We start from the raw sequence: 16,926 nt of genomic DNA, 5'->3' as shown, positions 1-16,926 counted from the left end.
GGGGAATACTCCATACTCTCTCATTATTCTCTTTCTTTAGATATGAGACAATTTTCTCCCCCAGTGATTTCTGATCTCTCTCCCTTTCCTAGCTTTTGTAACAGAAGGGAGAAGTTATTTAGGTATGGAGGTTTATCTGGCTTTATCACTGGTTATGTTATGGTTTTAAGTTTTTCTTAACTATTTTTTTATGTGGGCTGTTCTCTTGGAGTTGTATTTTTGTTTAGTTCCCCTTGACCACTAAAGAATGACAATTCAGGAATACACTGCAGGTTGCCACATATTGGGTGTCTTGCCCATAGCAGACATTGTTAATCAGATAAATTGTTTCTCCCAACTGAGACCTGGTATTACTTGAAATACCTCCTTAGAGTAATTCTAAGCACCAGCTCTCATTGAATTGAAACTGGCTACAGAGAGAAAATGTATTGTTCAGATATAAAGTTCATCCTTAAATAATCTTCTATCCTGAATATGTGTATGTAAATTATATCTGTTAAGATGTAGAAGAGCCTATTAATATAAATTCCTCCAGGGAGAGAAACAGAACAGAGATAGGAATAGGAGAGAGATGTTTCACGATATAGTGTTTCACACCAGAATTTTGTACACTAATGATTGTTTTAGTTATTCAGAATTAAATGGAACAATATTTGAAAGCGCTGAAGACTATTTATTTTTAATTCTGATATATTTCATTCCTTCCCTGTACAGTGTTGAAGAGTACTAGTCAAAGTGGACATTTTGTTTTACATGATGTTGAAAATGTTCTCTAAAATTTTTTGCTGTATTTTTACATAGGATTATAATTTTTTAATCTATCATCTCTAATGTTATCCATTTGAATTTTCAAAATGCTTAATTATTGCTAACTATAGACTGAGTAATAACCCAGGTAAAGTGCTAACAGGTATCACCTCCAATTCTTGGGAGAAATATATTAATAGTCCTAGGTTGTTCATTTAGTTACTTTTACATAATGAGGAAGAAAGATAATCTAGCATTGAGAAAAAATTAACAGCTAAAATAAAAAGTCAATGGTCTCTGTAGATGAAATATGATTGTTTCCATGTCAAGCCCAATTCATTGCTTCTTAGTAATGGCTTATCCATATCTGGTAAATGGATTTGTAGGGTCATATTCTTTCTGAAGACCTAGCTGGGAAGAAACAGAAGCATGGCTGAAGATTTTAGTCTCTACCATATTTTACCAAAAAGCTTTTATAGCAGAACATTGCTTTAATGTATGAAGTGCTTTTTCAATACTGAATAAAGTAGTGCTTTGTTTCTCATTGGCTATTATTATTTGTGAGTATCTTCCACAAAATTTCTAAAGAGGAGATATAAGAGATTAGGTACTAATACTCATTCCAAATTCATAACAGTTAAGCCCAATTGCATCAAGAAAGTAAATCATGGAAAATAATTGTTGTGGTGTTTTCATTAAGATGGTACATGTTAAAGAATTAATACTGAGGAATGCTCTTAGGAAGCAATTCTTAGAAAATATCATAATACTTTTGGGGGGGTTTCTGAGAGTTTGGAGATCACTAGAGATAGAGAAATTCAGAGAAAGATTTGTGGAACCAGCTGACATGAAATACTGGTATCTGTGAACCGAGAGAGTTCATATTCTTTTAGTCAGCACTGGGTTATAAGGAGAAATGGAAAGGAAAATGTAGTATATTATAATATATAATATGTATGATATGTGTGTGTGTGTTATATAACTGATTTGTACTTTTTTCCAAAACCAGGCATCTATATGTATATAACACACACACACACACACACACACACACAATTTATCTATATTGACATGTGTGTGTGTGTATGTGTGTGTGTGTGTGTGTGTGTGTGTAATAAATACAAAAGGTAAAACAGACAATAGGAAAACTTGGGATAAAACATATTGTTGTAGTTCTTACATGACCCATGTCTGGGTCCCAGAAAGGAATGGAAGACTTAGTATTACAATTTATCTCTTGATTATGACTTTCTGTCAATTGAGGGTTTAAGTTAAACTTTCATTTTAAAATAATTTTATATTCACATACAGTTATAGAATAATCTAGGCAGCTCATTTATATCCTTAACCTAGTTTCCAAAAAAGATGACATCTTGCAAAACTGGAGTCCAATATCACAACCAGGATATTGCAATTGAAACAGTCAGTATTCAGAGCATTTCCATCATCACAGGTATCCCTCATGTTTCCCTTTTATGGCCACCGACTTCCTCTCTCATTCCCACCCCATCCTTAACCCATGGCAACCACTGAGCTGTTCCTCATTTCTATAGTTCTGTGATTTCAAGTTTATATATATATATATATATGTAGTTAGATAGTATGGATATATCCATCCAGTTCATATATGTATATCTGATCACTGAATATGTGATTTTTTTTGAATTGTCTTTTTTTCTCCACTCAGCAGTTTTCTGGTGATTTTTCTGGGTTATTATATGCATCAGTAGTTCCTTTTTATTGCTGAGAAATCATTTCATGGATGAATTTACTACAGTTGAACCATTCACCTGTTGGAAGGTATCTGGGGCATTTTTAATCTTGGGGTATTAAAAATAAAGCTGCTATAGACATTCAGGTACAGATCTTTCTGTGACCACAAGCTTTCATTTCTGTAAGATAAATGCCCAGGAGGGCACTTGCTGGGCTGCGAGGTCGTTTGATAAGAAATTACCAAACTGTTTTCCAGAGTGGCTGTACCACTCATTTTCTATCATAACCACATCCTTGCTGGTATTTGGTATTGTCACTATTTTTTATTTTAGTTATTCTGAGAGGAGTATATAGTGGTATCTCAATTTGGTTTTCATTTTCATTTCCTTAATGGTCAGTTATGTTGAGTATCTGTTCATGGGCTTATTTTTTTTTATCTTTTCCAATGGAATGTCTCTTGATATCTTTTGCCCATGTTTTAATTGCATTATTTGTTTTTTTGTTTTGTTTGTTTTGTTCTTTTTATTTCTTACTGTGGTGTTTTGAGAGTTCTTTATATACTCTAGACACAAGTCTTTTGTTGACTATATGTGTTGCAAATATTTTCCCCCACTCTTTAACTTTTCATTGTCCTGATAAGATCTTTTATAATTTAAAAGTTTTTAATTTTGATGAAGTGCAATTTCAATTTTATGAGTCATGATATTGTCTCCAAGTAAAAGAATAGTATAGCCCTAGATCTCAGTTTCTCTTTTTTCCCTAAGAGTTTTATAATTTTAGATTTCAATATAAATACATGATCCATTTTGAGTTAATTTTTGTAAGGTGTGAGGTTTAAGGTGACATTTATTTTTTGTATATGCTTGTCCACTCAGTCTAACGCCATTGGTTGAAAAGCCCATCTTCTTTTCATCAAACTGATTTGTACTTTTTTTCAAAACCAGACATCTGTGTGTAGGTGTATTTCTGGGTTCTGTATTTTTTTTTTTTTATTGATCTATGTGTCTGCGCCTCTGAGAAAACCACATAGTGTTGCTACTATAGTTGTAAAATAAGTCTTGAAATTGTGTAGATTGGCCCCCTTCATTTTATTATTATTTTCTAAAATTGTTTTAGTATTCTGGTTTTTGAGCCTTTCAAGTTTTAGGATAATTATTGTGTGTCAGAAAAAAACACTTTGTTGACAATTTTATAGGATTGTACCAAACCTGTATATTAGTTTGAGGGAGAATTAACATCTTTAGTATGTGAAATTTTCCAACCCATTAATGTAGTATGTGTATCTATTTATTTAGACAGTAGGTATATTTTTTTATCAGTTTTTTGTGGTTTTTAGCGCACAAATCCTACAGATGTTTTCTTAGAAAAGTATTTTAGTATTTCATATTTTTAAAGATTTCAAATAGCATTTTAACTTTTAAATTTCAGTGTCCACATGTTCAATGTTAGTATTTCTCTGTACTCTTTGTTTGTATGTATACCTTGTATCCTGTGACCTTAGTGAGCTCACTTATTTTTCAAAGTTTTTTGTAGATTTCTATGTAGACAGTCATGTCGTCTACTAATAAAAACAGCTTTATTTCTTCCTTCCCAACTTGCTTTCATTTCCTTTCTTATCTTATTGCACTGGCTATAAATTCAAGCACTAAGTTGAATAAGTTTGGGGAAAACAGGTATCCTTGCCTTTTTCTCAATATTAGGGGCCAAGCATTCAATCTGTCAACATTAGGCATAATGTTAACTTCAGCTTTTTAAAAGATGGTCTTTATGAAGTTGGGGAAATTATATTTTTATTTTTCTGAAAGATTTTATCATGAAGTGGTGTTAAAGTTTGTCAGATGCTTCTTCTGCATTGACTAATATTATTGTGATTTTTTTTTCTTCTTTAGCCTATCGGTGTGGTGGATTAAATTGATTAGATTTTGAATATTGAACCAAAATTGCATCCTTGGAATGAACCCTGTTTTGTCCCTCTGTATATTGCTGAATTCTATTTGCTAATACTATGTTAAGGTTTTGTTTGTTTGTTTGTTTATCTGTATTCATGAGTTATGGGTCTGAGTTTTCTCTCTCTCTCTCTCTCTCTCTCTCTTTTTTCTACTGTCCTTGTCTGTTTCAATATCAGAGTAATGCTACATAAAATAAATGGGGATGTTTTCTCTCCTTATGAAAGAGATTATATAGAATTGGTGTTAACTATTCTTTAAACATTTGGTAGAGTCCTGCAATGAAACCATCTGATCTTGGGGATTTCTTTTTTGGGAAATTTCTAATAACAAATTTGATTTTCTAACTGTCAGAGAGCTATTAAAATGATGTGTTGGGTATGAGGTGAGTTGTGGTAGCTTATGTTTTTCAAGGAGTTAGTCCATTTTTCTAAGCTGTCAAATTAACAGTGGCAAGAGTGGGCATCTTTTCGTGTTCCTGATCTCAAAAGGAGGGCTGTCAGCTTTTCTATTGAGGATGATATTTGCTGTGGGTTTTTCATAGATTTTATGAAGTTGAGGAATGTTCCCTCTATCCCTGTACTTTGAATCATTTTAATCAGGAATGGATGTTGTATCTTGTCAAGTGCTATTTCTGCGTCAGTCGAGAGGACCATGTTGTTCTTCCCTCTTCTCTTATTGATTTGTTCTATCACAATTGATTGATTTGCAAATGTTGAATCATGCTTGCATCTCATGGATAAATCCCACCTGGTCATGGTGGATAATCTTTTTAACATAGTGTTGGATCCTATTAGCTAGGATCTTGTTGAGAATCTTGGCATCCATCTTCATCAGGGATATTAGTCTGAAATTCTCCTTTTTGGTGAGGTCTTTGCCTGGTTTGGGGATCAAGGTAATGCTGGCTTCCTTCTGTTTCTATTTTTAAAATTAACCTGTGTAGAGGTGGTATGGAGGTGTTTTGCTGCAGCCTTGCAAGAGCAGATATCTAGGCTCCCAACTCAGCCTTTGTTGCCAAGAGTAGGAGTAAGGCTACTGACTTTTCTGTGGTGTGTGGTAGCCAAAGTAGAGGAGTTATTGATTAAAAGGTTTTTTTATCTTGTTATGCTGTTCCTTTCCTGGTCCTTTAGCTAGGGAGTAGGCTTTGTTGGGACCTCTAGGTTGCCTGGCTTCAAGTCTAGGCTACATGAAGCAACAAACAACAACAACAACAACAACAACAACAACTCCTGCCCTCCACTCCCAAAACCAAAAGCCAAGCCAGACAAAAAAGCAAAACAAACCACATAAAACCACCTTACTGTTCTTAGGATCCTGGGGTCCCTAGGCAGTCAGCATTCTTCCATCTTTTAGAGCATTTTGCATTGTTTTACATATAATGTTCAGGGATTTTAGTTGTATTTAGTGAGAGGAATAGAGAAAAGTCTATCTATTCCAGCTTCCCACCAGCAGAAGTCTGTGATATATTTTTAAAATATATACATTAGGGGTGCCTGAGTGACTCAGATGGTTAAGGGCCAGCTCAGGTCATGACCTCCAGGTCCTGGGATGGAACACCATGATGGGCTCCCAGCTCAGTGGGAAGTCTGCTTCTCCCTCTCTCTTTGTCTCTTCCTCTGCTTGTACTTGCCTGCTCTCTCTCTCTCAAATGAATAAATAAAATCTTAAAACAACAATAACAATAATAACAAAATAAATTTTATACACTGATATTAGAGAATAATATGTATGGTATGTGCCTATTTTTTGTAGAGAAAAAACCCAAATAAATTTCCCATATTACATATAGGAAATATATTAGTTATAGTGTATAAAGATATATACCATGTAAATGAAGCATAAATATCAAATTATTACAAAATTGCATTCTTGAAGTGCAGAGAGGATAAAGTTGACATACTTTTATTTTCTACTTTAAAATTTCTGTATTAGTATTTTTTTCTTATAAGCTACTTTTCTTTATTCCTTCATTCTTTGCTTTTTTCCAAATTAATTAAATCTTAAACAATTTTATATCTAGGAAGACTTTATGCTTTAGTTGTAAAAATCTTAGTTTGTAGGCATGTTGTTCTGATTGTCTTCCCCCTCTGTAGAAAAACACTTTCAATCAGTTACATAGTCCTCCCTACAGATTTTCTCTCATAGATTGAAGGGCTTCAATTTTGTCTAGTCTTTCACACTCTTCAATCATAGCACCCAGTTTCTCAATTTCACCTATTTTCTCAGCAGCTTGAAAGATTTTTCAAATGATGTCCTTAAAAATCAGAGCAATTTGGTATTTTTCTTAGAAGGTTTATCAATAGTGCATAACCGTACATCTATAGACAAAACACATAGTTTATTCAAATGTTCTTTCCACTTGAAAATTAATATCATTCTTAAAGTTTCTTCTTGAACACTGTTGAGTAGTGAGATCGTAACTGACAACTGGCTGGATCTGTCTCGACAGCCAGCTGTGATATTATCTCCCTGTGATATCCAGCTTCCTTCTGGATGTTAGTTTAATTGTTAATTGGCTAGGAAATACTTTAGTTTCTCATATATCTAACATGACCTGAATTTGGTCATTGGTCTCAGTGGCACTGTTTCCTAGGACTCAGATGTTCTGTAGACCTCTGGAACCCACTGATTTTGAAACAACTTTTGTTTTCAGACCTATTTCAATTGATTTGTTTAGACCATCATTAATGTGGAAATTACTGGATATGTATTTGCAAAAAAAAATTTAAAAACTATTTTTAAAAACAGGAAAATTAAAAAGGAAATTGCTCAAGAGTTTGTAATGAGAGATGAGTGATTTTGTTGCAACAGACATTTAAAATTATCCAGGTAAGACCATAAGCCCATTTTTAAGACGATGTATAAGGATACACAAGTGAAGCTGATAAGGGATCTATTGATCCAGACTTGAAGACCAAGTCAGAATCTTAGCCATTACCTGCAGTGTTCCCTAGAGTCCAGGGTACTTACTCACTGATGTGAGCTTGAGGAGATGCCCACAAAACAATGCTGTCAGATCATCCTCTAAGCCTTGTTTGGGTCTAATGATCCACAGCAGCCTTGCTTAGTGCCTGAGTGAATGTAAATGAAATAATAGTATGATCCTGTCTACAACACACACACACACACACACACAGGCGCACACACAGCCCATTTTGGAATCAGCCCAGTCTAGTTTATTCCATCAGTGGAGAGGGTGGTTATTTTTCTTTGGAAGAAGTTTACTAGCAGTTTGGGTAGCTTGCAGTTGGCTTTGCCAGTTGCTACTGTTTATTCTTCCTACAAGATTCTTTTTTTTTTTTTTTTTTAAGATTTTATTTATATATTTGGCAGAGAGAGAGCAAGAGAGCACAAGCAGAGAGAGTAGAAGAGGGTGAGGGATGTGAGGCTCAATTCCAGGGCCTCAAGATCATGACCTGAGCCAAAGGCAGATAGTTAACCATCTGAGCCACCCAGGCGCCTCTTCCTACAAGATCCTTAACAGACCAAGAGACCAGTTGCCTTCATTCATTTACTTTCTTGCTGTGGCAAAATGGTACCATTAAACAAACAAACAAAAAACTTATCTTTCTCCTTTCAGCATCTGCTTATTCTTCTGGGCTCTTCTTATTTCCACAGTCTCTTCCATGAGCTTCTGCCTCTAACTGCATAGTTTTCCCTGGTAATTAAACCACTTGATCCAAGGAGCTGATGGACAGGCATCCACACTTGCAGAGCTTCAGACACCAGCCAGAAGACCCATAAGTTGTAGATCTGTTCCATTTGTGCATCTGTATCAGTATAGTTGGACTAAACAATGGTTCTGTGGTTTTATTCAGAAAGTTAAAGACATTTCCATTTTGAAAAAAATTAACTTGAAAAGGAAGAATCCTATCTTTTAAAGAATTATTTACCTCTTGACATGCATTTGGAAATAATCCAGTTTCTTTTCTATACCTATAAAATTAATATCTATTTTCTTTAAACTACTCTTATTTACCATATGATATACATGAATTTTTTTTCATATTACATCAGGCTTGAATCCCCAATTTGATTTATTAGTGTCCATTTCTGGTAGGTTATTTAAATTTTCATATAAATAGCTGATCAATTCATTTCTCGTTTTGTGGAAACGTTATCGGCTTTAGGGATTGAGGTGTTCATTACCTTGTAAAGTTATCTTGGATAAACTTCCTCCTGATCCGTGTCTTGGCATAGATGATAGTATGAGATCTTTAAAGAATTATTTGGAAAATCCCTCTCACAATGGTAACCTTCAGTGCTGTGGATAATTTTTAATAATTTTCTCTGTTTCCTCTTTTGCTCTCTTTAGGCTTTCTACTACTTCTTGTGTTAATTTTGGTGATTTGTTGTGCTTTTATTGTAGTACTTGTTAGTCTATTTTATAGAAAAAAGGTCTTTCAGTGACATTTTATCACAAAATTGTGATAGTAATTCATTATAATTTAATCATCCTGTCTACCATGATACTTTTCTAATACTGATCTTATTTTAATAAACTCATTTTTCTATTTTTAAGACTTTTAAAGCTACTGTATTTTGAATTTACTCATCAGTTTTACTTAGTTCTGCATTTTTTCTGCATTTCCATGTATTATTTCATTCCTTCATATTTTCTTGGGATTGCTTTTTTCTCATCTTCTGAAATCTTTGCTAATTTGCATTTCAGAAAATGAGGTTTCAGTGAACATCCTCCATTCTCGGAAAAATAATTTCATATCTTTGTTTTAAAAATGTTCCTTCCATCTGGGAAGCTTGGATTTAATTAAGAGAAGATTGAATAAATACGATGCGGCCAGGCCCACAGGGCTCTGTTCCTCCCTGCCTCAGAATGCAGGAGATTCTAGTTTATGCCCCAACTGGTCGTTATTACATGGTTACAGTGTGACCACACGTGGCAAGACTTTCCTCTAAAAAGGTAGCAACCTGACCAGCCACCACTGTAGTACCTCTTGACAAGGAAACTGGAATGATAACAACAACAAAAAGAGCTCTTTAGCTCTCCCATCCTGACACTCTTGAATATCCTTTGTTGCAAAGTATCTTTGAGCTAATTACTAGTCATGAGTTTATGCCACAGGGTGGTCATTTTCACCAAGGTTCAAGCCCAGTCCCCCTGAAAGAATTTTTTGAACGTGTTCTTCAATGAACAATGTTAAAGTATAATTTTCAGGACTAAAAAAAATCATGACTCTCAGGCAAATATAAAATGAGCATATGTCAGGGATTTTAACTCATTAATTAATGAGGGAACCAGTAAACGTTGTGACTGGTTCAAAAGCATTTAAGAAGCCAAAGTGTTAATAGGTAGTTGAACAAAGAAATGTTAAGACACCATTGCTAAGTTGGATATAAACTGTTTAGTGTCTAAGAGACCATCAGTTTGTGAGGGTAATCTGGTTGACAAATTATCTGCATCACTACTGAACAAAAGTACATATGTTAACAAGTAACTTCATTAAGGTGGTAACTTTTAAGTTGTCTTAAACAATGAGATGAACTAAGTATATTCTCCTAAACAATCCTTTGGTCTTGGCCTCTATGTGATATTGGAAGGATGTGAGACCCACATTTTTATTTTCAAGTTTTAGAGAGTTTTCTCTGATAATGAAAAGCTTCCTAAACAGTGGTGAGGACGTCATGGTAAAGCCTTCGATGATTAAACCTTACCAGTTCTAGTGCTAGAAAGATGATTGCTGGTAAGAGCATGTTTCCTTTGAAAGTCAAAAATCATTTCAACCCATTTGGTGATAAATATTCTTATCCAATTCTTACCAAGTCATGTGGAAAATTATTTATGCAACTGAGCAAGGAAGATCCTGAGCAGAAATAGATTAATCAGTTTTTACTGAGCAAAAGGAGAGTTTTGATGCCACCACGGCCTGGGGACTTACAGATATGCTAAGGTGAACCAGACAAAGATTGTGTGTGTATAAGCCTTAGAATAGTTCTCAGTGCCCATGCCAACTATAACCTGGGGGAGAAGGGTGGTGGGTACTGGGGGGGGGGCACGTATTGCATGGAGCACTGGGTGTGGTGCAAAAACAATGAATACTGTTTTGTTGAAAAGAAATTAAAAAACAAAAAACAAAACAAAACAAAAAAAACCCACCACAGATTCTGGTCTCCATCCCCAGCTGTTTTTCTTAACACCTGGGGACCCAGACCACCAGAATCAGCTTCCCCTGGGAACTTTTTAGAAAGGCAAATTCTCAGGCCATACTTTATGTAGAAACTTTGGGGTAGGGGCCCAGTATGTTTTCTAGCACTCGGGATGATTCTGATGCATGCTCAAGATTGAGAACTTCTCTACTAGAGTAAGCCATGAGACTGAGACCACTTCATAATGAGAACAAAGATCACGGAGAGGTGTGGTAATGCCAGGCAGTGTTGTAAGCACGTTAAAGTTCTGCATCAGTAAACTTGTAACAGAACTATTGAGAAGATGTTATCATCCTCCGCATTGATAGGTGAGAAAAGTGGGTCAGAGAGAGGGGAAGTCATCAGTCCAGTAATACATATGGAGAAATGGTGGAGCCAGGATTCGCTCCTGGTATTCTCTCCCCCCACCCCCTTCAGATTTGTTTCAGTACATTTAAATAGAATTATTTTTTGTATCTGTCTTAATGTCACTCTGATACCATCTGTGCCGTATTTCTTGGTGACTACACCATTCACATATAGGACCTTTATAGTATATTCAACATATGGTTCTCTAAGGTGATCTCACTGATATTTTCTCTTTAAACTTTCATCAGTCACTCATTCCCATGGTGATTCTCTAGAATTTAGTATTACCAGTAAGCATATCCTCTTTGCAATCTCTGTGCTAAGTGTCTTGTAACCTGACCACCACCTTCTACTTTTCTAGCTCACTCCTATCGTGATCTTCCAAAATGTGACCACAGAGGAGCCTATAGTCTTGTTACCCTATTGACTTTTCACTGTTATTACCCCCATTGAGCCCTTAAGTCCGTCCTTACTGAGCTGAGAGCTCAGCCTCCATCATATTAATCACCTTTTCCCCTACATTTCAGCTTTCTGGTCTTTCTTTCCCTCCATTATATTCATCTCATTGAACCCAACCTTGGTTCAATCTAACCTATAACCCTCTCCTTAAGTACACACATGCCGCTGAAGCTGGCGTGGAGACTGACCCTGACAACTGGACTTTTTGTTAATAGCATGACCTCTGACCTTGACCTCAGTGCTGTCCAGCAGCCATGCCTCATTTTCCTAGCCCAACACTCACCAAACTTATCTGCACACTGATATCGACTGTGCAACTTCAGAAAACATTCCTGCCCATGCCCCACTCCCAACAGTTGTGATTTAATTGTTTGGGGATGTGGTCTGGACGGGATTTTTGAAAAGATACCTGTGATCTTATGCATTTACACTCCAACTGTCCTAGATGACTTTTTTTGGTTTCTTTCCTCCAAGCTCAGACTCCTTCTTAATTATCCTCCCTCTCTGCTTGCTTCATTTTTCACTGAGAAAATAGAAACCAATAGAAGAGAATTTCTATATCCTGCAGTTGTGTCTGTACAAATGTATAGTTATCTGGGCCCGTTTATTCTGTGTGCCCAGCTAGTATCACAGAGGCACTGCTCAGGCCTGTAAGGCCAGCCTGCCTCTTAGGCACTAGATTCCATCAGCTCTTCCCGACTCAAAAGCATCATTTCAGGAAAATACTGGTTGTCTATTCCTTCTTGAAATTAAAGACAAAGACTTTTATTGTTCTTGTTGACTATGCTTCTCCAATGTTACAAACAAAGCTTTGCAATAGTCAATATTGAGGCAATTTTTGTTGAATGGACACGACTTTATCATTATTTGGTGTACTGGTTATTTATTGTTTGGCCTTAAATCCACCTGTGACCCAACTTTTCTAGCAACATGGACGGGACTGGAAGAGATTATGCTGAGTGAAATAAGTCAAGCAGAGAGAGTGAATTATCGTATGGTTTCACTTATTTGTGAAGCATAACAAATAGCATGGAGGACAAGGGGTGTTAGAGAGGAGTAGGGAATTAGGGGAAATTGGAAGGGGAGGTGAACCATGAGAGACTATGGACTCTGAGAAACAATCTGAGGGGTTTGAAGTGGCGGGGGGGGGAGGTTGGGGTACCAGGTGGTGGGTATTATAGAGGGCATGAATTGCATGGAGCACTGGGTGTGGTGAAAAAATAATGAATACTGTTTTTCTGAAAATAAATAAATTAAAAAAATCCACCTGTGACCCCCCCCACCCCCAATCTAAGCACAAGGAGGCTTGCTTCTAAAAGCTGTTTTTCCTCGGTTTCCTGGCCCACTGGCTTCCTGCTGGGCCCAGTTTAAAGTTAGGGGATCTGAGGGCATGTCTTTCTAGCTGTGGTCTATAGTAGCTACGTCTTTTTCTGATCCCTTCCCCGGCCAGGCATTCTTCCTCCTCCACTGCTCCCCTTCTCACTGGGATCTGGTAATGTGATTTCCTCCTTCTCTGCTTCAGTTTTGGGGGTGGCCATGCACCCTCACTGGCACTTGTCCTAAGGGTGTCGACATCCTTGTTGGCTCCTTTATTGCTGCTCATGCCTCCAGCACTAATGCCTTCATTAAGTTTGCTTTGTATGACCATCTGGAGAGAAAGAAGTCTCTAGTAGGACCTCTGGTGCTTTAATCAGTTATACTTTTATTTTAAATTATTAGTGCCAACCTTGCATGAATCTTGAGGGATTTTGCTGAGTGAAAAGGGCCAACCCCCAAAGGTTACACACTGTATGATTCCATTTATATGACAGTCTTAAAATGACAAAATTGTAAAAATGGAGAACAGATTAGTAATTGCCTGGAGTTAGGGATGGTGGTGTGTATATGGCAAGGGGAATGACATGGAGCTGGGTGTGGCTATTAAAGGGCAGCAAAAAGGATCCTTGTGGGGATGGCAGTGTTCTGGTCTTGCCTATATCGATGCTAATATCCTACTAATGAGAGTGTACTAAAGTTTTGCAAGATGCTACCAGCTGGGGAAGGCTGGGTAAAAAATGCATAAGATCTCTGCATTATTTCTGATAAATGTATGTGAATCCACAATCGTCTTGAAAGTTTAATTAAAAGGCATGTATGGGCACATGGAAAAGATTCGTTTTTTAAAAAGTATTTTTATTTATTTTCGAGGTGGGGGGAGAGTGAGGGTGAGCAGGGCGGAGGGGCATAGAGAGAGAAGCAGGCTCCCTAGTGATCAGGGAGTCTGGTGTGGGACTTAATCCCAGGACCCTGGGATCATGATCTGAGATGAAGGCAGACACTTAACTGACTGAGCCACCCAGGCGCCCAAGGTTAGGTTTTTAAAATTTGTTTGCTTTACCTGAAATATACATGAAAAGTTTTACTTTTGAGATCGTGAAGCCATCTATGATGGAATAATCATTGTTTCCCTGTGATCAGGTCTCCTTACTGGCCCTCCTCGGCACAAGCAATGTAGGAAGCTCCAAAGCACTCACCCAGACCATCCTGAATCCTGGATAACAAAGGCATTGTTATCTTTTGGTTAACTTCGAAGTACCATCTACTGAACAAAGTATTTCACATATTAGTAAATGTGATTTACTGGGGTGTCTGGGTGGCTCAGTCAGTTAAGCGTCTGCCTTAGGCTCAGGTCATGATCCCAGGGTCCTGGGATAGAGCCCCTCAATGGGCTCCCTGCTCAGTGGGAAGCCTGCTTCTCATTCTCCCTCTCCCCCTCCTTTTGTTTCCTCTCTCGCTGTCTCTCTCTTTGTCAAATAAATAAATAAAATCTTTAAAAAATATATATATATGAATGATTGACTTAGCACTTGAAATGTTTCCTTAAGGTAAATCTATTTTTTCCCATTGTTTTATTGTGGTGAATTACACACAACACAAAATTTACTGTTTTAAGCATTTTTAAGTGCATGGTTCAGTGGCACTGAGTACACTCATGTTGATGCATAGCCACCAGTACTGTCTACCTCCAGAACTTTTTCATCTTCCCAAACTAAAAGTCCTCTTCCCTCCCAGTCCTTGGCAACCATCATTCTATGTCTATAAGAATTTGACTACCTAGTTACCTCATGGAGGTGGAATCACACAGTATAAGTCCTTTGGGGTCTGGCTTATTTCACTTAGCATAATGTTGTTGACCAAGAAAGAACTTAAAATTTAAGCAAATAGACATTTCTTTGGGCAATTAGAATTGCAACATGGGAGACACGGATTCAGGTAGAAACCTGAATTGGGTTCTAAGGAAGACAAAGAGGGGAAGGGTTACAAAGGTGGAAGGCTATGAGTGTAGTTCTCATTCAGGTCCTCCATGCAAAGCAGGGGTTGAAACCAAGTTCACGACCATTGGTTGAGGTAATATGCAAATACAGGGTTGCAACTTGTTAAGATGCATCGACCTCTTTCTAATTGAAGCGATGAATGTGGAAGATTCAGTTGTCATGATGAGGAAGGTAAGTCCCGGCTGAGCTGGGCGAAAGGTTTGAACAAAACGGAACAAAACAAAACATGGTTTCCCTAATGAAGACATGTATGAATTTTTCCTCCCTCATTGCCTCCTGACCTTTATTAAAAAACAGACTCTCTTACCTAGGCTTGCTTATTCCATTTTGAGGTATCCTTTTACAATGTCTTCAAGGTCCATCTATGTTGTGGCGTATATCAGAATCTCCTCCCTTTTGAAGGCCAAATAATAATTCACCGTGTGCATGTGTGTGTGTGTGTGTGTGAAGACACACGTCACATTTTGTTTACCCATCTGTTAGTGGACATTGTAGTTGCTTTCACATTTTAGCTATTGTGAATAATGTTGCTACGAACATGGGTGTAATGAATATGAGTCCTTCCGTTCAGTTCTTCTGTGTGTATAGTCAGAGGTGGAATTATTAGATCACATGGTGAGCCTATGTTTAATTTTTTGATGAACAGCCATAGTGCTTTCCACAGTGACTGCACCATTAGTCCTTTTATTTTTTAAATGAGGAAGATAAGGCTCAGAGAGGTTAAATGACTTGCAAAGTTTTGTCTACTTGGAAGATCATAAAACCAGGACTCTAATTTCTGCCTCTTGCTCCAAGGTCCCCCTATAGCATACTTAGAAGCGACCTTGGCAAATAGTCAAGGCAAAGGGCACATTCTTTTTTGTTCAATCAGCTTTAAAAAGAAAAACTAGTCACCCTACTTCTATGTGGACATCTACTTATGTATACCTTTCCACAGCTTCTTCACTTTGAGCCTCTCTTCCCAGGCAAAGACTGAGTGCTTTTCTTGAGGATACAAAGAAGCCCAGCTGTTTAAATATTTATATAACAGTATTGCAAAATGTATGCCTAGCCAGGAAGCCTTTTTTGCATGTAGACATAATTAAACAGGCAGATGAGCCCATGAAATATTTAAGGCTCCTGTGTAAAGTCTTTAAGGAATCCTTTCTAAACCAGTAAGATGTTAGGAGAAGCTCCATCCCTGGTGTAAGAAAGATCTGGAAGAATCTGAATGTTCATAGAAAGAGCTGCTGGGGCCACATTGGCATGAATTTGAGTACACATGAAGACCCAGGGGAATAACCCCTGGAGAGTTGGCCTCTCCTTAGGCTAGCAAAGAAATCTCCAGCCTCTGCACCGCAGAGGCCTGGGCTCATTTAGATTGTAAACAGCATGTTGCATGGGTTCTGGGGAATGAGTTGAATGAAATCATACTTAAAATTCAGTTTAACAAGACCTTACTATTATGTCCTTTTTTGGTCAAATGCTTTTGGTGCCATCTACTCTCTCCTGGATGGTAATGGGGTCATATTAAGATTAATCACATACTCACTTTTTGTTAAATGCTTTGCTATAGACTGGTTACTTGCATTCAATTTAAAAATAAATGATAAAAATTGCTTTAATAAAAACAAAGCCCGGGGCGCCTGGGTGGCTCAGTGGGTTAGGCCGCTGCCTTCGGCTCAGGTCATGATCTCATGGTCCTGGGATCGAGTCCCGCATCGGGCTCCCTGCTCAGCGGGGAGCCTGCTTCCTCCTCTCTCTCTCTGCCTGCCTCTCTGCCTACTTGTGATCTCTCTCTGTCAAATGAGTGGGTAAAATCTTTAAAAAAAAAAACAAAAAAAAAAAAAACAAAGCCCAGGATGCAGTAAAAATAACAACAAAAAAGGTCTGAATAATAATGATTACTCTTATTGAACTCTGAAAAATGTGCGTGGTACTACGGTAACTTCTTTTATGTAAGTTTCTATCTAGGTCCTCACAATGATATGGCAACCATTTTTATCCCGGTTTGTCCCTGAGAAGACTGAGGCTCAAAATCACATAGAAAGTACTTGAATTTTATCTGAGACCTGTAGTCCTGAAAAACAGCAACAATTAAGAAATCTCCCTGCTCGGGGTGCCTGGGTGGCTCAGTGGGTTGGGCCACTGCCTTCAGCTCAGGTCATGATCTCAGAGACCTGGGATCGAGTCCCGCAACGGGCTCTCTGCTCCGCAGGGAGCCTGCTTCCTCCTCTTTCTCTCTGCCTGCCTCT

This window comes from Neovison vison, chromosome 2, assembly GCF_020171115.1.
Source record: "Neovison vison isolate M4711 chromosome 2, ASM_NN_V1, whole genome shotgun sequence".
Taxonomy (NCBI): Eukaryota; Metazoa; Chordata; class Mammalia; order Carnivora; family Mustelidae; genus Neogale; species Neogale vison.
The sequence above is the reverse complement of the archived record's forward strand: the minus strand, read 5'-3'. Positions refer to the sequence as shown.